Source organism: Urocitellus parryii, chromosome 8, assembly GCF_045843805.1.
Source record: "Urocitellus parryii isolate mUroPar1 chromosome 8, mUroPar1.hap1, whole genome shotgun sequence".
Lineage (NCBI taxonomy): Eukaryota > Metazoa > Chordata > Mammalia > Rodentia > Sciuridae > Urocitellus > Urocitellus parryii.
In genome coordinates this window covers 43,868,720-43,886,432 of record NC_135538.1, presented here as the reverse complement: position 1 = coordinate 43,886,432, position 17,713 = coordinate 43,868,720, and the positions used below count along the sequence as shown (strand labels likewise).

The following is a 17,713-nucleotide window of genomic DNA, read 5'->3' as shown; positions in this document are numbered from 1 at the left end:
CCCATGCCAAACCCTTAAACATTTTAATTAATGTCAGCCTGAGATTCTGCTATAGTTTGTATCTTGAATTTTCCCCAAAGGCCCAAGTGTTTAAGGATGACTCTCCAGCTTAGTGCAATTGAGTGATCATAGAAACCTTTAAGAGGTGGGGCAGAGTGGGAAGTATTAGTCATTGGGGGCATATTCTGAAAGTGGATAATGGGATCCTGACTCCTCCTTCTCTCTTTCCTCTGCCCACAACCTCCTGCCATGATGTATTGCCTTGCCACAGGCCCAAAAGCCACAGGACCAACTGAGCATGGGTTAAAACCTCCAAAACTTTGATTTAAAATAAACTATTCCTCTTTTTAAGTTGATCATCTCAGGCTTTTTGTTATAATAACAGAAAGCTGACTAATATGGATTCTATAGGATTTTAGACATTCACAATATTTACAAAAATCCATTTGTATAGAAGATAAATTTCAAAGATTCATTAGTTATATATTTCAATCTTTTCCAATCTTTTCTCCCTTCATTTACTAGATTTCCTTCCTTACATTTATCTTCACATTATATTATCTATTTTCTAAGGCAATAACATTCCTTGTCTTTATTTAATCTATGCTCAGGAATCCAAATAAATTTGTTAACAAATACAGGAGATGTTAAAAACATGAGACTCAAACATTATTGTCTTATGGCTCATCCTGGAGAATTTGTGTGTGTGTGTGTGTGTGTGTGTGTGTGTGTGCATGTGTGCACACACCCTGGGATAAAACTCACGACCTCATTCATGGTGGGCAAGAGTACTACCATTTAGCTACATCCCTGGCCCAGGGTTACATGCACACAAATACACAGGCAATCACTATTTGAAAATAAAAGAGATAGTCTACAAGGGTTACATGTATATAAATATGCATGAATTGACTCTTGAGACGTGGTCAGACTCCTGGATACAGTTTATTTTTGAAGAACCACTTAAAACTTGAAGACATATGTAGTAATTTAAATAAGTCAATTATTCTCATGACCAATAAATTCCCTGTCCAGTACATGAAAATGCACCTTTTGGCTTTAGTTGAGATGTACATTTGCTGTATACTGTTTTGCCAGGGATTAAGCACACAGCATTGGCTTACAAGTATAGTTATAATAATGAATCACTCTTTGCTCAAAGACTTTACAGTGTAATGAAAGACAAAGGCCTACGCATAAATAATCCCGATAGGATACAGCAAATGCCGAGATCAATGTGAGTAGATTTCCCTAAGTATCTAAAGCCAGGACACACAATCCAGTGTCCTAGGTATCACAGACTGCTTTAAGCAGGAGAATCCTCAGAATAAGCCTTAGTGAGGAAAGGTGAAAGGTGCTGGACATGGAGAGAATGCACAAGCAGAAGGGCTAGCCAGGAACCTGAGGTGGCTCTGGATGCCGGTGAATGGAGGAAAAGGAGGATGAGAAGAGCACCCCTCAGGAGCCCTCCTTGGGAGAGAAGGGTTAAGGATAAGCTGAGGCCAGTTCTTGGAGGCTTGCAGAATTCTCACTTTCCTTTCTTTCCCAGATTGATCCCATTTCAATGCTTTTTTATGGTGTCCCCTCAATTTCCTAACTGAACTCCTCTGCTTGGATAAACCCTTTCAGCCCTGTTGTTGGCTCTGCAGACAGGCTGCTGAGAGAATGTGGAAGGAGAACGATGAGGACGGCTGGCGCCTGAAGTTCTGGGATAGACTCATTCATATTCTTGTTCTTTTTTAGCGCAAAACCCACCAGATTTTTTTCCCCCTAAAACACAGAAGTACAGTACTCCTAACAAAAGTAGAGAGAAATAAATCAGATATTTGAAAATCACATAGTCATTTATTTTAGAAAATGCTCTAAATTTTAGGTTCTGGGAATGTGTATTAGTTTTTTTATGTGAGTCAGTTTTTATTTTCATTGTTGGTTTAGATAAAAGGAATGTCCAATCATCCAAATGAAATGAAGAGCTACTTTCAGATTTTATTACCATATGGCCAATACACATAGTAATTGGTCATTAATTTGTTGTCATGACATATCAATTTTTTTTTATTCCAGGCATTCCATCACTGAGCAAAGTCAATGACCTATTCAGCAAAACAACAACAACAAAAAATTCCATATTTTTTGTGAAATATTAAAAACAAAGCAGCAATATAAAACAGGTTCAATGTAAGAGGGGGTGACTTCATCCTGAAGTAGAAAGATAACAGGGAGCTGAGGAAGCCCAATCCCCTTCCAGATCTTCAGAGACTCATTCTTTTCAATCCAGGGGATTAGAGTGTGTAGTAGCACACTCATATGTGCAGTTAAGCAATAGCAATGTCCCAAATAAAACTCAAATTTCTTTTGTATCCATGCATTTGTTCCCTGCTATTAATGTAGAGAATCAAGAGGAAACTAGAGGTCTAATGACAATTTTTTAATGTTAAAAATTTTAAATTTTAATGTCCTTCCTTCATTGTCCTTTCTTCATCCTCCCGATACGCATATCAGAAGGAAAATAGCCCTTTTTTCTACCACCGCTTAGTTTATAAGGAGCAAGAACATTAAAAGCATACATCATACTAATAGAAAGAAAGCCGGATTTAGAATATATGGTATGTTTTTATGGCTCCAGTTATTATGCATTCAACCTACAGAATTAAGATATTTCAGTAAAATTATTAAAAACATCAGTGGTTGTAATGGTTGTACGTAAATATACATCAGGGAGTGGTTCAAGAAACTCTAGAGGGCACAACTCTACCTAGAGATTATATAGGTCACTTGTCTTTTCTTGCAAAGCCATGCAGGTTGACCTGGGAAGAACACAGGACATACACGACTGGGTGTCACAGCTGACATGTGTGTCCTGGAAATGGCTGCTGCCACTCTTGCATTGCAAGCAGGCACTGAGTCAAAACCAAGTGTTGGTCACTCACCTGAATAGGGGGTGCACAGAATGATTTATAAGGCTTTTTCTTTTTTTGCCTCCAGATTCTGAGTCTCCTGAGGAATCTATATATTTGTAAGGCTCCCATCACTACTATGAAGTATGGACAGTAGGCATTTGACCCTACAAAGGTGGGCTGGTGAAAAAGGGATCTGAGTAAATAGCGTGTTCTGCTCTTGAGGTCTGTAGGTCTATATCCCATGTTACCAAAGGCCAGGAATTCTAGACCTGTGGGCCAAAATGACTCTCATCTCTGGGAGCAGGGGATTTGAAATGCCTTAAACTTTAATTCCATAATCACAAGTGTTTTTATAGGCAGTTGTGGTATTCTTTATATGGTTTGTTTTATAAAGATGAATTATATTCTAGGAAAATATTTTTAACACAAAATAACAGTCTGTGTTCAGAAACTATTAGTTCTATAGGACAGACATGAAAGGGAGGAATACTTAAATATTCCCAATCTTGTTATAATGACTACATCTTGAGCCAAAACGATGAGTTGGCTTACTGAAATGCATACACAAAAAGGCAATTAACATGATTTGGGGAGCTGCCAAGTGTTTTGGTTCAAAGGATCCTGGAACAGAACTTTAAACTGTTGTATCACTCTTGTTTCACTTATTTCTGTTTCATCCAATCCCTAGTTCTTCCATTTTAAACTGGAATATTACTTAATATGTACATTTCAATTTCCAATTTAAGTTAAATTTTCAACATTCTACAAGGGTAATAATTATTTGAAAATAAAACATGTCACAACAAAAATAACTGCTTTTGGCAACTGAACTTAGAAACACATCCTTAAAAGAACTGAATCACTGTAATTCTTTAGAGAATGTGGATTACTATTTTGTGTCTTTACAGACTGTAATTTGAGTGTGGTTTATTAGCAGTTGTGATGTACTTCCTCATCCCACTGTACTCAAAAGCAAGAAAGCATAATAATTTGTTGACCTCACAGCTCTGATAAGCAATGGACTTCATATGCTTTTCCTTCTGTCTCCTGGGAATGGTTAACGGGGCCAGAGGAAGGAGTTATAGTACTAATAGTGCTATTCCGTTCATGCTGAATCCCATGGGAGAGCAGCTAACTCCTTCCCTAGAGCCTGTAATGATTCAAGTAGCTGCAGGATTGTTCTGGATGGATGATGTGTCCTTTCAAAAGAATCTTAAAATGAGGTAACTAAAGGTATATGTTACAGTGACTGTCCACACATAATCTGGATAATTAACACATATATCTGGCTACTGGGATAATGAAATGCTACAAGTAAAGAATTTTAAAAACTGAAATGATTCTAAAAAGGTGCCAGGTGAATATATTGACAAAGCATTGAATAGATATACAGTTCTAATTAGCTATGACTTTTGATTTACCCTTCTTCCTTGCCACTTGCTATTCTGTGCAAAATGGGAAATGAAGAATTTTATTAAAATATAAAGAATAAAAAAATACTTCTTGTTTGAGAATTCTTGGCTGCATAATTTCTGATTAACTGATCAGTGAGCAAACTCCCTTCAAGTTCATAGTCCACTGCATAGTTTACTCTTTGGGGTGATGAATTTATCCATTTTTTGAAGAAAAACTCCCCTATATCCTAATATTATAAATCCTTACTCACATATGCAAATGGAATGGCACACAGGGATATTTAATGCAAAAGAGCGAATAATCTGATATTATTCCTTTTGGATTTTAGTACAAATTAAGGAAGAATAATTAGAAATTTCATGAATGACTGTTTCATTTAGCTGTATTCCCAAAGCCAATTGATTCTGAGATAAAGCAATTTCAGCTTCACTTATAAATGCCTCCTTCCTGAAAAGGTCTGCACAATGCTAAACTTACAAGTTCACATTCTAAGATCTCAGTAGGAGTTGGACTAACACTTCTAGGGAACTAGCACAATAAGACTAGCCAAGACACTCCAGCAGACCATTCATAGGAAATCCTGTAGGGATTCTATAGGAGAACTATCCTCTCAGGGACAAGGTGGCTAATAAAGAACAGACATTGGATTGAATTCATTCATAATCCACAGCTACTGCTTTGAGCAGCAGCACGTGGGCTAAATTTCTAAGGAATTTCCACACTTATACTCTTAACCAAGGGCTAAAATAATGCTTGAAACTAGCCATGTCTTGCTCAATCCTGTCTGGGATAGTTACCTCAGACAATGTTGAAATTGAAGACTTATTTTAGTTTATTCTGATGTCAGTACTTCTGTGTTTGCATCTGACTGTCTTGAATTGTGGAGGAAGTTGGGGGTTACAAAGACTCAGATCCTGAGAAACCCTCTGAAATTTCATAAAAATAATCTGTTCCTGAGGTCTCAAGACACTGTAATTCTTTTCAGTTGAACTTTGGGTAACATCTCTTTGCTAACTGCTACCAACAGACTATAGAGAAGTTGAACACAGTTTTTTTTTTTTTTCCCAGTTATTGGACAAACTGGCATAACTTATCATTAAGTTCAAAGACCACTACTGGAAAGGCGAGCAGAATGGATAAGAAAGCCTTTTGACACACTTAATATATATGTGTATGCACACACATTTATTTTACTTCAAAAAAAGCATCATACATTGTTTTACATATACACTGCACTTTTCATACAGTTTTCATGCCAATCAATGTACATCATCATTATTGAGTTCATAGTGTCTGACTAGATGTATTCTCATTTATTTAAATATATCCTACTGATGAACACTAAAGATAATTTATTTTTATTTTTGCCAGTATAAACAATTCAATGGTGTATCTAATTAGTTCCATTTTAAAGCTAGCTTATTAAAAGATAGAAATATCTACATAGATTCCAGCTGAAAGATGTTAGTTTAATTATTGAAACTGATAAAGAGGACAGACTTGCTAATATGTATTGAAGGCATAAGTGCCCACTACTTCCAGAGTTATTTTTCTTTATAATGTGGGCCTGTGATGTTCCACCACATTCAGAAGTCTCCGGGAACTCTTAATATATCTAATTCACGTGTTATAAATGATGGCATCAAGTCCTTTAAAACTAGGGATGGAATAACTATACATAATCATTTATATCCAGACACTTTTCTAAAAAACCTCAGAATAGAACAGACGCATAGTATAGTCCATCTTCAGAAATGGTAATTCATTAAGTTAGCTTACCAGACAATCCCTTCAAATTCCTCCTTACTTTTATACAATTGTTCCATTATTCTTAGTTTAGCACATAAACACCATTCTAAAACTTTACTAAAGACACGAAGACTACACTGAAATTGGACTATGTTTGTTTATCTCTTTGTCTGCCTTTCATTCTATGAGTCAGCAAATTATGTATGGACCAAGCTATATGAAATTAGCATGGACTCCAGGCTTCTAATGATTCCTCCAAATCTGCCCTATTGTCTCTTGCTGTAATCTTAGTGGCCAATCTTCTACTAGATTCTAAGATTATCAGAGTCTGAGAACCTGCTTTATCCACCAGGGTAATCCTAAAGTCAAGTATACTGGCCAAGATACAAAGTTGTCCAGTATGTTCTTAACCTAATATAACTAAATACCAAAAACAGAAGAATTGTAGGATTGACGTCTACTCCAAATTTGTGTTTAAAGAACACAGTCCTATATTCAATGCCACCATACATGTGCCCTGATAGTCAATTTAAGAAAAACACTCTCCTTTAAGATGGTCATATGGTTTACTATCACAAACTTGAAGTGGTCTGAAGTTGTGATTTCTAAGAGCTGAGATATGGTAAAATGAGGAAAATAAGGACAGAGTGATAAATTCTTCTGCAGGCCAAATTTTATTCCATTATAATGATTATTTTTTATTCTAAATCTATGTTCTTCCTATTTTTGTGATAATCCTTTTTCTTTTTAAATGAAATAATAATGGTAGGTAAGTTTTGTTTTGTATACTTCACTGAGGCTGGCATCTCCATAATAATTTGGAAGATTCTGGTTGGTCTGTGACAGTTAAAAGCCAGGCATCATTGATCTTGGGACCACTAAAGCAAAAAAGCAATTACTATTGGAAAGAATAGTTCACCATCAATTATGTCAAAACAAATGACAGTCTTTGGCAGAAATACTGAGGTATAGAAGGACACTATTAAATGATTCTGTTCAACAGGTTAGAAAATAAGCACTTCGGGATGCTTCTTGCCAAACTCAGCAAACAAGACTTGAGCCAACCAGTCAATTCTAAGTCATGGAATGCTTACTATGTAATGGTTATCATGCAATGCAAACTCTGTAGGAAATATGCTCAGGATTTTTAAGGTAAAGATGGTCTGCCCTGAAATTTGGGAGGGTTGGGGGGTCTTAATTACAATTAAATTTTTATTCTGGCAGCTGAGCAGAGAAAACAGAATTTTTGGAGAACCATTTCTGTCCTTTCTGTGGGTATTCCTCAGAGCTTTTTAGCTATGAAATCAAGTGGGTCTAATTAAAGTTTTATAAAAGAAAGTGAACTTTGTCTGACTGATATACAAAGCACATTGATATCTTATTACCCAATTCAGCAGATCTTTACTGTAGGTCTTTTTCAGCTATTAAACCACTTGGGAGTAATTAAGAAGGATTCATTCCTTGATGCCTAATAAATTACATTATCACTATACTTCAGAGTGGGTAATAAATTGTTTTAAAGGCAGATCATTGAAATGAATGCTAAGTTAAGGAATCTTTAGTGAGAAAATGTACTTAAAATACTATAATTGCTAGTCAAATTCCCTAATGATGAATTAATAACAAGAAAGTTGAAGAAAACATATGATGTTTAGATAAGCAGGACCAATAATTAAGGTGTTCTTTCTAAGCTACATTATGCAAGCTTAGGTATTATCTTAATATACAATGTAAATCTAATATACCCAAAGAGCTGAGATGGTTTATTAAACTACTGTATAATTTAAATCAGTAGCTTTTCTTAGATTTGAATTTTTAATGTAAGAAGTAACATACAAATAAGTGTGTGTGGCTTTGTAGGAAGAACAGACAGATCCTGGGACTACTCTCAACAGATACTGGGGAACAAAGCTACCATACTACTTCATTCTTCTGTTTCTGTGTTCTGCCTGCAACTTACAGTTTGGAGGCTATTAGAAGCTGTGTTATAATACAGTTTAGCAATTAAAGTTTCAAAAACAAAATTAGACAAAAGCCATGACAAAGGAACAATGAAGATTATGAAGAATAAAGAGGAAGAATAACGAGCAACAATAAAGGCAGGTATTCTTCTCAACAGCACATGAATGATGACAATGAAATCGATGTCTGACTTGTTTGGTCCTTATAAATATCTTTATAGAATATAGTCATTGCTAAGGACAGTCAGTGTATGATCAGCTATATGCTACTTTGTGACGTCTTCTGCATCTTGTTTTTCATGCTTAGCTTATCTTCCTACCTGGAGAATAAGATCTAAAGACAGAAGACTGATATGTTTCTTTTACTACCTCCTTACCCTCAAATAGTTATGTATGAAGTAGGAACTGTAATTTGATAATTGTTGCATTTATACATGGCAGAAATTAATCAATTTCTAACATTCTGTAGTAATCTTTAAGATTTCTATAAAATTCAGGAAGTACTCTGAGCAAGGTTTATTACTCATAGTTAAAATATTTTATAAGTATTGTCAATTTGTATGTTTAACTTTACTATGTGTTTATAGAGTTTAAGTGACTAAGGTTCATTATATTACTGAAAAAATATTGAAAATGTCCTTAAACTCCAACAACTTTTATAAAGTAAGAATACCCAAATGTGTAGTTTGCATGCTTTGAACTTTTGGTCACTTTCTAATGATAATATTAACATTTAAAAAATATTTCAAAGGACTAAGCAACTGGCTGGTAAAACCTGGATAGTAAAACAATGCTTCTACTTTTCTAATAGAAATATTCAAAATACATGAGTGTTGAGAGACATAACTAAAATTTATATAAAAACAATATGCATTTGCTTTTTAATGCAAAAATGAAAACAGCAGTATGCATGGTATTTTGAAATGAAAAATTATAATTGCTATTTTACCTTTAAGTACTCAATATTAGTGAGTGTCAACATTTAAACTATAGCTTTTAGTAACTTAAGTTTGTTTTTTAAAAAAAAGCATCATAAAACTATTAAAATAAAAACATCAAAATATTATTTTTGAAATTAGGTGTAATAACCATCCTCATTCTACCTTTATGAAAAAGGAAGAAAAACTAAAGCCTTTCATCTTTACATTTTGCTAATGGAGTCTGAGCTTTATGTGGCATTAGCCATGCAGAGCAAGGTCTGTAGCAAAACAGACAGAAAATTTTATGTAATAATAAGACCCCAAAGGTTGTCGCTTTCAGTCACTGAGGATGGGGAACGATGATATAGTGAAAGAGAGTCTCTGAGAGAGGAATCTGGAATGGAAAGGGAGAAGCTGAATTTTGTACAAGCTAAGATATGACTTTTCCAGGCAGATTTGCTCTGAAATGGGCTGTTGTGAAATGAAGCAATAAATGAATAGAAGAATTCCAGGGTTTCATGGATTGGATCTACTCTTGGTACAAAATATATCTTATGGTTCTAATGATATACTTCCTTGAAAGTAAATTTAAGAATAATAACAATGTTTGTGGGCTACTTCCCCTGCCCTCATTCAAAATAAAATTGCTTTCTTGTATCCCATGAATAAAAGGTACTTTCTTAGAATTTCAGATTATCTACTTCAGTTAATAGCAGAATGTCAATGTGAAAAATGGCACAATTATCTCTTGATGTAAAGTGCTAAAAAGAAAAATAAAACAGGATGATGTGATGGAGTCTGATGGGTGGCTTCTTTAAGACTGGCTTGTTGGGAAAAACACTTTGCAATAGAGAATTTAGAGCTGAGACTGGAAATGATGAACATGCACCCACCATAGCAGATCTGGGAGTGGCTCCTGCTAGCACTCTAAGGTGGGCATGACTCTGTAAAGCAGGAGAACAGAAGGCTGGCTGGTGTAGCTGGAGGAGACAGTGAGGGACTCTAGCTCAGATCATACAAGGACCTTAGGTTTAGGCAAGCATTTGGATTTATTTTAAATGTAATGACCTAAAAGTTCAATTTGAGGAACTTTTTTGGCAATCGCTTTTCAGAAAGTATCTAAAGATTATGAAAATAACTTGCATATGGTAAAAAAATTGAGAAGATACAAAAGATTATGTAATAGGACACAGCTGCTTTATACTTCAAATTCTATTGTAATTTCAGAGTAAATATCATCAACAACCTAATGAAATCTCTCCCCAAATTTCCTAGTGTATGGTCATGTACAGAAGAGATGAAATTTTTAAAAATACAAATATAATTTATATATATTATATATAATATTTATATATATAAATATTAATATATATTTAATATATATTAATAATTTTCTGAAATATATTACAACAACAAGTATCTTGTTGTTGTACTTCTTCATGGCTACATGTTATTCCAGCAAGTGGTGTACCCTGACTTTATTTAACAGTTTTCTTTTTTTTTTTTTTTCAAGTTTGGCTATCATAAGTGATGATGTTCCATGAGTAGGTCTCCAGGATAAAATCCTGCAAGTGAAATTTTAGGTTGCAAAGAATGTACTGAAGGGGCTGGGATTGTGGCTCAGTGATAGAGCGCTCATCTAGCACATGCGAGGCCCTGGGTTTGATCCTCAGCAGCACATAAAAATAAGTAAATAAAATAAAGATATTGTGTCCAACTACTTCTAAAAAATAAATATTAAAAAAAGAGAATGTATTGAAAATTAACAAACAGAACCCAACTGCCTTCTGAAGAGTAGTGGGTTATGTTCAGAAGGTAGTGGGTTATGTTAAATTAAATACATACTTCCTTTAAGCATGTATGAGAATGGTCTAGCTGCTCTCTAAGCAGTTAGCAAATTAGTAAAACTTGGTGAATCTGCTGGATGAAATATAATGTCTTAGTGCTGTTTCAACTTGCATATTTTAAGTTAAAAGCTTCCAATATTCGATGGCTACTTCTTTTTCTGAAAAGTACCTGTTTATGAACTTCTATCTTTATGTTATTGCTTCTTTTGTTTTTATAAATTTAAAAAATCACGTAAGCAATATATACTCATTATAATGAGTTAAACAATGTAAAGATGACTTTAGGAAATGCTAACATTGTATGCCTACTCTTCTGCAATTCTTGCATCCCCAACCTGCCAACTGCCAATTCTAGTTAACCATTGTTATCCATCCATCTTCAAGGGTGGATATTATATATATATATATATTATTTTCAATAAAGTAGGATTACATTATTTGCATTAATTAGCAACATGCCTACTCTATTTAGCAGCTCATCACAGATGTCTTTCTAGGCTAATTGTTTTTAAGAATGGTATAATATCATTCAATAAATGGATAATCACATATTATTAAACCAATTCTCTATTGCTAAATAGGTAAACCTCTCATAATTTTAAAAAATGTTATAATCATGTCACATTAGTAATGCAAATTCATCTTAATGCTTTTACAAAGAGTTTTTATACATTAAGAAAGACTGCCTTTTATCTATCTTGTATTTTGTAGTTTTTTCCCAATTTGTTGTCTTGATTTTAGTCTTTTTTTGTTGTTGTTAAACTAATTTTTATTTGGCAAAAATTTTCAATATTTTCTACTGCACTGCATGTATTTTGAGTTTAGAAAGGCTCTCCCCCTTCACCCAAGTTTATGTTTTAAAAATCCTAAAAATCTGGGCAATAATTTCTCTTTTTAGTTAAGGTTAACAATAAAAAATCATAGTAGCATGGTTTATAAATAAGCATAAGTTTTATATACTTCAATTATAAATATTTTTATTTTCCATATCATAGGACACATTTTTTAAAGAGAATATACATTAAGTTCATCTGTCCAATAACTTAATTATGGTATTGAATAGTTGAGCATTTTAAAATTAATTTCTCTAAGCCATTTCTTTCTCCTTTTGATTTTACTGCAAAATTTCACTGATTTACTTACTTTTGATGGAGACTTAGTGGTTTCATCAATATTTCCCCATCAAGAGGGTGGGAAATAAGTTGCACTTAAACAACGAGAGCATTTTATCCAGAAAAATATAGACAAATATAGAGAGGCTGAAGGTAAACAGAGAATGGGCATTACTTCTGCGCTTACAGAATTTTCAGGTGTGACCTTGGGCAAGCCCTTTAAACTCTCTAAGGTAGTAATTCCCTGATTGTACAAAAACAAAGTAACCCTGCATACCCCTCCTTATAGGGTTTCGTTGGGATCAAATGGGATGAAATACAAGAGTGTTCTAAAACTACAGGGTTTAGGCCAGAAAAAATATTTTTATCTTGTTAGATTAAGCAACTGACATTTAGCTAACCAAAAGAAATCTGTTTTTTGGTTTTTCTCTTCAATTTTAGAGATGTCTACTCAATAAAAATAAATTCACCAAATGTTCACTTGGAGATAGAATTATAGAACAAGTAGTAATGAAACGAAGTGAGGCATTCCCAAGATTTAAAAATGTAACAAACTGCTACCGTTAACAGCCAATTTTCTTAAAGCAATTTAATTGCTATACAATTATCAAATATGTAGCATTTTAAGAAAGCTCCTTTATGACTTACCAGTCTTCTAGAAAAAGGTAATTTAAAAAATATTTCGAATAGTTATAGGTAGCCATAGAAATTGATGACACTTTATATAATTTAATTAGAAAGACTAGGAAACTCTTGTCTATTGATTTTCTTCCAAAAGGTAAAGAAATCAGGATGTTTGGGACAGGTGTACTATAGCCTTTCTATAAACAATCAAATATAAACACTTACAGAGAATCATTACCTACAAAATAGTTTTGAATGTCTATATACATAAGAAATTAGTAAAAAAATATTTTAGAATGGTTTCCAAAAGTAAAGCAGATCAATCTTTCTTAGTCCTAAACTTGTTCATTATGATAGTTTTACTATAGATTATATATCATATTTGTAAAGTACATTGGTTAGAGCTGAAGATTCTGTCATCAGTAAATGAGTTAAATGAAACAGGACATTTTTAATTCTAAAGGGGTCAGGAATTTGTTGTTGTTTTTTTTTTTTGGCAACCTTGAAAAGATATTAATTACATTTTAATTCAATTAAAAATCAATACAGTGTTCTATTTGCATGTAAAATACTGCTTCTTTCTTATTAGAATTATCTGTAAATAAATAAAGCACTATATGTAATTAATTTTGAAAGTCCTTTATTTACTTACTGGTAATTCATATTTTAAAACATAAAACAAGTCTTCTTTAAATGAGGGTTTTGCAAGTGAGAGGTTGTTCACATAACTCAATTAATCTTCACAATAACCATGTAGGCAATGTTATCTTACTAATTATCAAAGGAAACTGGGACTCTGCCAGGTCAAGTGACTTGTTCTAGTCACTAAGTGGCAGGCACAGGTGGGTTTCCATGATGCATGCCCTGCTCTTTCCATATACTACATAATGTCATTTTTCATGTTCCGATATAGGTTACCAGTAAACTGGGCAATTTCCTTTCTAGGACAGCAAAGAGGAAGTATTAGCACTGAAAAGTGAGATATCACCAATCCATATTTATCTATTTTAAACGAGATGACATTAAAACAAGAAACCAACATTTACAAACCAACTAATAATTTATTCTTTTTTTTAAAATACAAGTCTCCAGTGAAACAACGCTATGAAGTGATAATAAAAGAGAAACAATGTTAACATATTGCTATAAAGTAAAACAAGTTCAATTTTATAATAAGTCCCCCCAAATTCTAACCATATTGTTACTAGGTCAAAGATAGCTACTAAATTTACTAGCATGATGCTTTATCAATATCTAAAAAAGTCTTTTGGGTATAAAATAAAATATTTTTTTCCTATAATTTAAGGTTCAATCCTTTTAGTACTTTAAGACCATATCCTCTGACTCCTCATTCATTCTCTTTCTCTCCATATATACAAAATTTTATTAGATAATAAAATATTCTGAAATATAAAAAAGTATAAAAATTTAAAAATATTTTACTTCCAATTCCTATCTCATCAACTTTTCCTATTCCCTCTCCAAGATAATCAATTTCTTTTATCTCATTCTAAAGATTTTTTTGCATATACTAAGAAACATGAATAAATATCCTCTCCATTTTACATAAATACTAGAAGACTAAAACATACCATTAAGATAATATTTTCACTTCTTGCCTAAAACATCCAGAGACCTAACTTTTAAAACTTTATTTTAATGAGAATTCCAAACACTCAGACACAGTAAAGCAAGAGTGCAAAAAAACACATTTACCTACACATTTACCACCTAGATTTAACAAATATGAAATTTATTTTGCCATATTTGTTTCATTGATTTACACGCTTTTCAGGGATTACTTTTAGGAAAGTACCAACATCAAGACACCAAATATTTCAGCTCCAAAGAGTAGTATTTTCTGCTATGTGCACATTATAATTTGGCAACAAAGAGTATTAGTAATAATTTCCTCAAGTTATCTAGTACTTAGTTCATATTCAAATTTCCCCTATACATCCAAAATGTGAACTGTATTTTTTTAATAGAATTCATTTTTTGCTATAGTATTTCTAGCATAAGGTATTATAGAAAAGTTTACCCTAAACAGTTTATTTTTGGTTATTGTTCATATTTTATATTTATTAGTACCTTTCATCTTTTAAAAAATAGTTCTGTCTTGATTTCATTTTCACATTAGCGAAGGAAATGTTCAACATGACTGGCTTTCTACAGCTTGACATGCACAAATTTACCTTAAAAATGTAAGTATATATCATGGCTAATTAGGCAGAATTAGGGAGTGGGGAGGACAAAATCCAGTTCTCCTTGCTGCAGGATCTTCCTTCTCTGCCCCATACCCTCTCAGTTCACTGATCTTGCCAGGATTCCGTGTGGACTCTCATTTTATTATTCAAAAAGGAAGGGAAATGGATTGTGGTGATGGTTGTACATCTCTGTGACTCTACTAAAAAACAGTGAATATGCACTTTTAGTGAGCAAACTGTAAGGTATGCGAATTAAATTGTACCTCAATAAAGTATATTTAAAAAAAAGCAATGGAAGGAATAAACATAAAACCCACTTCTACATATTAGTTCCCTAGAGTAGAATTACAATTTTTCTGTGTATTCCTATTTACTAAAATAAAAGCTCAATTATTAAACTCAACAAACTAAAACTCCTACTCATTCTATTTTGATTACATAAATGTTACAAGTGTGATTCTTATTAATGTAAACATAATGTGAAAACTCTTACTAAGAAGGGATAATCAGGAGTCATTTTTTTTGCTTTACAAACCAAATAATTCTTTTACCAAAAAGCAAAACAAAATAACATTCAATCCCATAATAAATTTAAGGTAATCGGAATAAAAAGGAAGTAAGTAATCTTACGTATCATGGTAGCATACCTATAACTAGTACAAACATTCTTCCGGAATGTTTGGTAAAACATGCCAAAAGTATTAATATACTCACACTCACTAATAATTTTATTTACAGTAACTGATTCTACAGACATTGTTACTGAAAGCACACGAAAGAGAGAATACAAAAAGAAAAAGAAAATGGAGGCAGACCTCAGAGGATCAGAGGTGATGATTTATTTATTCAGCACTGGAGGGGCACATCTTGGGGGGAGGGAAAATGGCAGTGGGTCCTCACAAAGTTCTGGGTTTTATAGGGCCTTACCAGAGCCAGGTCATGAGAGGAGTTTTGGTGGTGGGGTTAATTTAAGGCAGGGCAGGAGGGCAGGTAGAGAAACAGTAAGGGAAGTTCCCTCCCTGGCACTACTGTCCATATACTTCACTTAAGAGTTTATCCCCATGTATAATTACTTACATCCTCAACTATATAATAATATGTGGTTTGCATATTATAATACTCTTTATGTTATTAAAAAGTGAAAAGAATTTAGATATCTAACAACAGAAGCTGGGTTAAAAATTATGACATACTTCAAAGATTTAATATCATATATTAAAGGTCATCTTAGACTACTGAAAAAAAAAAGTCCTTATGATATTAAAAAAAAAAAGGAAGGGCTTCTTGTCTCTACTAAGGGTGAAGGAAATTGTTTGGCAAATACTCCTGGACATATTATGTACTTTTTAAAAAATCCAACTATTCAAAGGTATCAGGCAGTGACCAAAAGCAGGCCTAGATTAAAAGGGCACCAACGACGGAAGACAATTGCAAAGTGTAAGAATTTGAGTTAGAGGGCTTTTCTTTCTTTCCTTCCCTTCCTTCCTTTGTTTGTTCATTCTTTCCTTCCTTCCTTCCTTCTTTTCTTTTTTCTTTTTTTGCCTGGTTTCAGAAAATTTAAGGTAGACTTTTTTTTTTTAATGTGGTTAGAGATATTTTTAAAAATTTTAAATGTTCTAATTAATTGTACATGACAGTAGAATGCATTTTGACATACTGTATACAAGTGGAGCACGACTTCTCATTCCTCTGGCTGTACATGGTGCAAAATCACATCCACTGGTGTAATCGTACATGCATATAGGGTGATAATGTCTGTCTCATTCTACTGTCCTTTCCGCCCCCTTAAGGTGGACTCTTGGAAACAAGTGAACCATAGAAAAGATGAGACCAAAAGTCTAAGTATAATCTCTGTCTCAAACACATGGATAAACCCTAAAAAAGCACATGGGAGACACTGGGTAGTCACCAGAAAAAAACAAAACAACAACCAAAAAACCCCCAAACTGACAGAAACCAAAGGTATATTTACCTGTGAAAGACAGAACTGTGCTAGATGATATTTGTGAGTCTGTTGCTCTTTAGTGACCTCTGGTACTCCTGAAGCCATACCCAGCTCTGGAGGCAAAAAGCTAAATCTTAACCAACTTGAAATGTCAGAGGACAGAGTTTAAAGATGACCTGCTACAAACTTTGCTCAATTCCTCGATTGAATGCCAAATAGCACAGGTACAACGAGAATCCCTAGAAGGCCAGGTTAAAAAACAACAGCTGGAAACAGAAACTGAGCAGAAGTATCAGCTGGTGCATTCTGCAGGGGTGACACAGTTTATGTTGGAATCCAGGTGAGTTAACTGCTTGCTGAACAATAACAACAAAATAATCCGCAGAAGAACAACACTAAGATGCTAAACATATTTAAATATCCAGTTCTTAACCCAAAATTACTAGACATGTAAAGAGACTGGAGAATGTGACCTGGGCTTTGTACAAAGGACATTTAGCAGGAAATAACTCTCTGAGAATCTAAATGTTGGATTTAACAATAACGTCTAGCACTTATTTAGATACGATCAAAAAATTAAAGGAAGATATACTAAGGAAATGAGCAGAAGAAGTAGTAGTAAACTTGAAAATGTCAAAAATGATTGTATTTGAAGAACAGAGAGAGGAAAAAAACAGATTATATATAAATGAACAGAGTTTCGGACACCTGTGGAGTAACACTTAGGGACCAAACCAAAGAATAACTGGAGTTCAGAAAGAGAACAAAAAAGAGGCGGAGAAACTATCTGAAGAGAACTGTTAAAAACTCTCTGAATTTTGTGGAAAACATGAATTTACTAATTTTAAAAAATCCAACAAACACAAGCAGGAAAATACCAAGAAAACCATGCCTGGCTATAGGTATATCAAACTTCTGGTAGCCATAAGTAATGAGAAAATCTTGAAAGCAGCCAGAAAACAAGGAATACATTCCACATGGGGAAACAATGACATGAGGAATGGCTGACCTAGTATCAGAAACAATGGAGGC

The 17,713-nt window shown here is 33.6% G+C and overlaps 1 protein-coding gene across 2 annotated transcripts in view; it reads right to left on the bottom strand.

Annotated features, from left to right (window-relative positions):
- The window catches only part of Man1a1 (mannosidase alpha class 1A member 1), a 169,089-nt gene that overhangs the window by 30,835 nt on the left and 120,541 nt on the right, over positions 1-17,713 (bottom strand). The gene's annotated exons all lie outside the window — the stretch shown is intronic.